Genomic DNA, 7,161 nt, shown 5'->3' with positions numbered 1-7,161 from the left:
CTCTTCCCCACTGGGTGTCAGGGCTCTGGGAAGGAATAGGTTGCACTCCTACGTGATTATATTTGCAATATGCTGCACAACAGGGCACGGAACGGATAAACAGTGCCTTGCAACCACTTCAGTAGAAATAAGGAACAGAAACAGTTTCCAACTTACATTTTCTGCAGCTCTCCCATGGCCCTGGTAAGACAACAACAGAAAGAAAAACCCCTTCCAAATAAAAAGTGAACACTCAGGCAGCAGAGCTGAGGCATGATGCAAACCCCCAACATTTTGTGCCACAACGCATGTAGACCACAGCCTAGATCCCACTGCACAGAATATATAACTTGCAGGCACACAATCCAGTCCTATGCATCCAAGCTGTACACAGGCAATGTAGTTCTTTGCCAGAAAGGGGTTGTGCAGAAAAGTTTGGCAGCTGTTTGAACTCTGTGGCATTAGGTAAAGTTATTTAGATTACAGCCCAACGAAATCTCAGTTGCCACTTGAGTTTTGATGGGGACAAAGATAAATTTGAAATTGGACCTGCTGATATTGAATTTCCTTGTCTTGTTGCCCACCCCAAGGAAACGCAAATATAAGTTAAATCCACCTAAGCACGAGTGTAAGAGGCAAAACTTTCCACTTCCACCCTGCACAGCTGTTTACATTAGAGAGAAACACTTTGGGGAAAAAAAAAAGAGAAGAACCCCGTGGTATAACAACAACCCACGAGCACACCACTGCTGTCATTTCCAGAGGCATTTGGGAGGGAGCTCTTGCAGCTTTCAGAACTGAAGCCTCGCTCAGGAAGGACAGATGCCAGATCATTATTCTTGGCTTTAAGATAGAAAATAGCTTATGGGCATAAGATGCTATTTACTGCCTACAGTACATTTCAAAGAACAGCTATCTTGTCAATCATACACTCTTTGTATGGCTTGACTAGGTCATTTTAATTTTGCTGTGGTTAGTTATTTTAAAATCGGTGTTATTCTATGATCAGCTACCCCTTATCTACGGTGGTGAGAATAGCTTGGGGTTGCGACTGAAAGACCACAACTATGACTAGTCTTGGCTCTGAAACTTTGAGACCCATAGACACAATCTTTTCTTACAAAATGCAATCATTATGGCATGCATATAGCCCTAAGCTATTTCACTTATTAAGCCAACAACTGCTTAAAATGGCAAGCTGCTCTTGGAAAAATCAACTTGCCGCTTTTTGCCTGTACAAGATCCCTTTTGATACACATAAATTTTTAGAAAAATCTAAGCCTGGGGCAATTGTCTACCTCTGAGGTACAGTTACAACAGGAGAACAAGCAGACTCTCAGTTACATTTCTGTGCTCATCTTTACCCACAGTATTGGGGATGCAACAGGCAGAGATGATTTGTTCACTGCAAGAGGTACTTAAAAAAAAACCCCTACGCCAGTGGAAACGTGGCATCGTGTGAGGGACATCAAGATAAACACCAGCCTGAAGGAGCAGGAATAGCGTGGTGTCTTTTACCAGAATGGGTTCTGGGAGGTTGGAAAATGTGGATGTCTAAGACAGAGGCACATCAAACCTCAGCATCCTCTGGTCACTCATTTTTAGGAGGGAGTCCGGTGCCCCCATGCCGGGTTAGCAGCACTCCTTGTGAAGTCCTCACACAAGTGCCTGTGACCATGTTGTGAAGCTGAGGGGATGACAAGAAGCAGCAAAAGGAATGGGTTAAGCTGGAAAAGCAGGGATTGATGAAATTTATTTCTCCTTTTCCTTCCATGGCACTTTTGAAAGTTGTGTGTAGCAATGGGAGAATAACCTGGCCATGAATACGAAACTCCTCAGTGAAAGGAAATCTGAAGTATCACTATGAATGATTCACATTGATTCTTAATAAAATGAGACCTATGCCAAGCCAAGGCTCACCAAAGACCTTATGACTACACCTCTGCGACTGAGCAGACACTCTCTGCTCTTTTGGGTAAGGAGTCTAGGGAGTTACTCCTCTCCTTCAACAGAGCTGTGAAAGTGTATTTTCAAAGAAAAGAAAAATAGAGGTGGAAAAATATGGTGGCACTGTGTCACGGTGTTGTTCCAGGATGTTGGCTTTGGGGGTCTGATCCAGCAGAGAGGTTGCAACCTCCACATTTCTTTTGTGTATATTTAAAAAAAAAAAGCAGCATCTTTTGAATCATAATATATATTTTGACCTCTTACAAGGAAGTGAGTCTTAAAGTACAACATTTCTTTTGGTTACTTCTAGATTAAGTGACAGGTTGCACATTTCTGTAGCCCCATCAAGTTGTGATCGTGAAGTCCTATATGGTATATACAAACGAACACCAAAGAGCCTTCGTGTAGAGACAAAGCTCTGAAAGCCGATCAACCAACACAAGGTCCATGCGTGGCCTCTCCAGTGGCTCTGGTTGTAACAGCATGGCAGTTCTGAGAAACAGCACTGATAATAACCATGCATTTCCTATGCCGAAATTGGCTTTTGGTTCCCCTTCCTCCTTGCAGTGCACGTTGTGCCGAAGGCTGGCTGTCCTCCACGCGGGGAGCGGTGCCCTTCGCCAGGCTCTAATGTAGGGTTGGACACGTGCAAAGTGCTGGCCGCGGCGGGGGCTCTGGAAGCCTTCAAGATAAAAGGCATGTTCTGAAAGTAAGATTACCTTTATCACTGAGATGACGTGAAACTGTTTATGTTATTAGGTATCTTTTCAAATCATTTAATTACCGTATTAGTTGTTTTCATAGCTCCTATTCGAAGGGCACAATTGTGTGAGTGAATGAAAGATTGCCTTCCGCCGATTGCGATGTACAAAGAGCCTGGAGCTCTCGCTGCCTTCAATATGTATCCCAATGTGGGCTGAATGTGTGGGGGAAGTGGAGAGAGACTTTGGAAACCAAAGGAACTCTTACCCAAGTTCTCTTTGTTATGACTTTTGTTCACACATCGGCATTTTCTAAAATAGCTAATGATCCTTAGACGACTGAAAATAAAAGCAGTTCTGTCCTCTGCTCTATGCTGATCAAATGATTTTGCAATTGTTTACAATCAATAAAATTTTGCTTTGGCCATATCAAGGTAAATATCAAAACCCACAAAATTCTGCAATTGCACGCCTGGGAAAGTTCTGCTTTTCCACATGAACTATAACGCAACCCTGGAATATTGGGACTGCCAAAAAGCACATCTCCATGCCATATAAATGATGCAGGTGCAAAAAAAATGGAACTTAAGGCCAGAAGGGTTATAGAAAAATTATATAGAGCTATAAAGAAAATGGTAAATAGAATTGTTATCAAGTATATATATATATTTTTTTCTATTCTGAAGTTATTCTCCCTTTGGATCGGGGAGTTAAAAATGTAATGGTACAAGTATTCCAAAATATTTCTGGAAAGGAAAAAAAAGCAACTTTGAGAAGGTGTAATCTGCTATAGAACACCTCTCTATGTTGAAATTATATCCTTCCTTTTCCTCCTTCCAAAGAAACCACATTGTTTCATCAGAGTAAGCCTTTTGGTCACAATTCAATTCCATTTTTCAAAACTGCATTTTCCAGGTGAAATATTCTTCTCACGAGAGGTTTGGTCGATCCTCTCCCTTTTTCCTCATCTGCTGGTATATCACACTGGTAGGAAAAGCATCTCCAGCGGGCCAGAAAAACCTGTGGCCACCATGTGCTCAAGGCCCTATTCAGAAAGCCCAGGAGAGCACCAGACTGGTGAGCTCCAGCTCCGTATTCCCAGCCAGATGTTCCCCAGGGTGTCACCACAACAGCTGGTGCCCATAAAGCACCTGCACGGAAGCTGCTGTGCCGTTCCCCACGACTGCGGCTGCAAGAGCATCGCTGTTTGCTGAGGTGCTGAACTGTTCCTCACCCAGCTGTGCTCCGCTGGACTCTTATTAATGAAATGAAGCTGACAGCTGATAGCATGGTGACACTAACATTGACCAGCCCACAACCGAAAGCTGTTGCTACACACGCCCTTGATTGGACTCGGTGTCCTTCCTTTGACCCTCAGCTCCTTCCTCTGACTTTGAGCAAGGGTTGTAAGCACTCCCAGCTATTTCAATATATCTTTTTTCCTATTTTCTTTTCCAGCACAGAGGATATACCTCCTTCACAGCTCATACTCACAGTTCTCTACCTTCTAAAGAAGCAAATGTGTCTTGTGGGTGGTTGGTGAGCCTGAGCCATTGAGAATGGTTCATTAAATGCCCCGTTCTGCTCAGGTAGCTTGTGACAGTGACCTCCTCACAGTTTGTTGGAGGATTTTTCTTTCCAATATCTGAATAAAATACACCTGCTGAAAAGCCTGATCCTATACTAGGACTGACCGCAAACTGTTTGAATGTGGCTAGAAGGACACGTTCTCAGGGCTCGTCCTCTTGTATGGTACTAAAGAAAAGGCAGAAAAAAATGTTGCTGAGCACTGAATTTCCCAGGAGAACAGAGCTGAGCTTGCCTGCAACTGTCACAGTCGGTCACGTGCCTCTGTTTGCCTCAGGTTCACCCTTCCCAGGCCATTTATGAGGATTATACGTCACAGAGATGGTTGTATCAAATATGGCACAATTTGGGAACATGGAATGCTTATTATTCCAGGGTGATTTCTTAAGTGCATTACTAGCTTGTTTTTACGTTCTATTAGATGTACTGGAACGGTTGGTGGGCACCTGAAGGTGATGTCAAGATGGCTCCTGTGCTTGGCTGAAGCCACCCAGGGAGGCACATGGGCAAGGGGAGCCGACCAGCAAAGGGCCAGGACAGGTCTACTCAAACCAAAAGGGTTTGGGAGCACTGCTGCGAGAGAAGATTTTAGCAGGTACAATCACCAACTCTATACTCTCTGCAATTTAATTTGTTGCTCTCAGACTTTCCTGGGGTTTCCACTGCCAGCAGCAGAGAAGTCAAGAACGGCTGCAGAAGGCAATCATGGGGGATGGTGCCACAAAGTGCCACGTGCTATTGTCAATATACAGCAACAAACTGCTCCTCCATGTGTCTGCAGGGGAAAAGTCTGAAATGCAAAGCCAGAACCCTCTGCTATAGACCAAGAAAACTGCCCTAAGTAATTGGGGAGCAGAGAGAAAACCAAATATTTTTTTTCCTGTATAAGGTATAATACAGCATGTTTCTGTCTGAACAACAAAAATGATTGAGAGGCAAACTGAAGAGATCAAAGACATAAAATCAAAATGCTGGGAATTCTAAACTGAATGGAAAGGGCTTTGTCAACGCGGGGCCAAAGTTACGTGCTACCATGTACAATCAGACAACAGGCAAAGCGTCAGATAAAATTGCGTTGTGAGAACCTTAATTACGTTTTTAAGATGATGATGGTTCATTGCAAAACAACGTTTTAATGCTGCTGCTCTGAGCACCTCCCCATCCTAAAGACCACTGCCTCTAAAAAAACCTAAGGCTGATGATGGTTCATTGCAAAACAACGTTTTAATGATGCTGCTCTGAGCACCTCCCCATCCTAAAGACTCTAAAAAAACCTAAGGTTCAGCATGGGAATATCAGTGGTGGCTCGAAGGGAAGGATTTTTCTCTTCCTCAGTTTCCCACCATGGAAAATGTCTATGAATGAGCACAAAGGGCAGGGAAACAGCTTTCAAAAATGCAAAGTCAAGCTTACCTGCGGCCCACCTCTACAGCAATCTTGTTTACCCATCAACACCTCAGAAGCAATTTCTTCTTCATTCACATTCCTCAACAGCAGCCTTTATTATACGGTGCACCACATCCTAACATTAATTAGCACTTCACTGGCAGCCTAGGTATCGTTTTTCAAAAGGACTGCAATTAACAAAATAAACAAATCCCTTTTTAGATTGAGCAGCGTTGCTGCTTTCCCTCTCTTCAAAGTGATGGTGTCAGATCGTTGCCTTCCTCTCGCTGCTTGCTGCAAGCCAGCATCAATGGAAATATTGCCCAACGCGCAGCGGTTTACACTTGCCCTACCGCTTTTCACTTGAATATTTTAAAACACTTGGCAAAAGCAAAGGGTGGGGAAGGATATTGACTTTCTTTGGGTTTTTTTCTTCTGTTTATATGGGGAGTTGCAGGCAAAGCAGTGGTAAGTAACTCGCCTCGGGTCACAGACTCAGCAGCAGAGGCAATAATAAAGCCTGGGTTTCTAGATTCTCCGATTATTCTCATCACAAGATAATCCAACAGATGCGACGGTTTCACTTCAGTTCAAAATTTGTTAATGTGTCTTTCCTGGGGTGGGGGAAAAAAAAAAAAAAAGTGTTCTGTTTGCATTGGGGAACCATCCTGTTGTATTCCTTGTGTTGGTGCAGTCAATGGCCAGCCCGGCCAGCCTTTGTGACCGACGGGAGGGACGGTCGGAATGAGGGGCTTGTGGGTGACCCTCACACAGCCTGAAAGCTGGCTGGCAAAGTCACAGCCGTGAAACTGGAATGCTACAGCAGTACTGGGCTGCAACAGCTGGGAAACCATAGAGGTCTCAATGGCAATAATCACAGTTGAAATACTCTGTATTCCTTCGGTGGTTTGCAACCTGATCTTCTCTCTGTGGAGAAAATCCTTAATGGATGGGGCTTAAAGATTTATTTCCCTATTTTTGGAAACAAATTCAGTGCAAGAAAAAACCAGATTGTTTGAGTTGCTTTATATAAGTAGTATAAGTGTATGTATGTATATATATATATATGTAACTTATATAAATAAGTTTTGTATATAAAACCAGCTTAGTTTTGTCATTAAAATACCATGGCTGAAAAGTGTCCACAAAATATCGACTGGCAATGGTAATCCAGCTCCCTCAGGGGTGGCCTGAGATCCTCATGGTGCCATGGCCTCTAGGAAGGATTTTCTGGCTAGATTGGCCCTTCTATCGACGGCAAGGGCTTCCCCTCTCCAGGGCTACTGCGGGGCTCAGGAAGGAGCATGGAGGCGTGAGACAGCCCCCGCAGAGTTCCCGCGAAGCCCCAGGACAGACTTGCTGGTGCTTTTTCATTTTGCTGGGTAGACCTTTCAGCTGATGTTATGCCCAGAAGTGGGAGGGAAGGCGAGCTTAGAAAAATACAGTATTGCTTCTGGAATGCAAATTTCTCTTTTGGGCAAAATTGTTTATATCAGAGAAAAAAAAAGGAAAAAGAACAAAGAAGCCATCTCCTCCCCCCAGAGGTGTCTCTGTAGGGCCA

Source organism: Egretta garzetta, unplaced genomic scaffold (genome assembly GCF_000687185.1).
Source record: "Egretta garzetta isolate BGI_Z169 unplaced genomic scaffold, ASM68718v1 scaffold467, whole genome shotgun sequence".
NCBI classification, from domain to species: Eukaryota; Metazoa; Chordata; class Aves; order Pelecaniformes; family Ardeidae; genus Egretta; species Egretta garzetta.
This window is presented reverse-complemented; position numbering follows the sequence as displayed.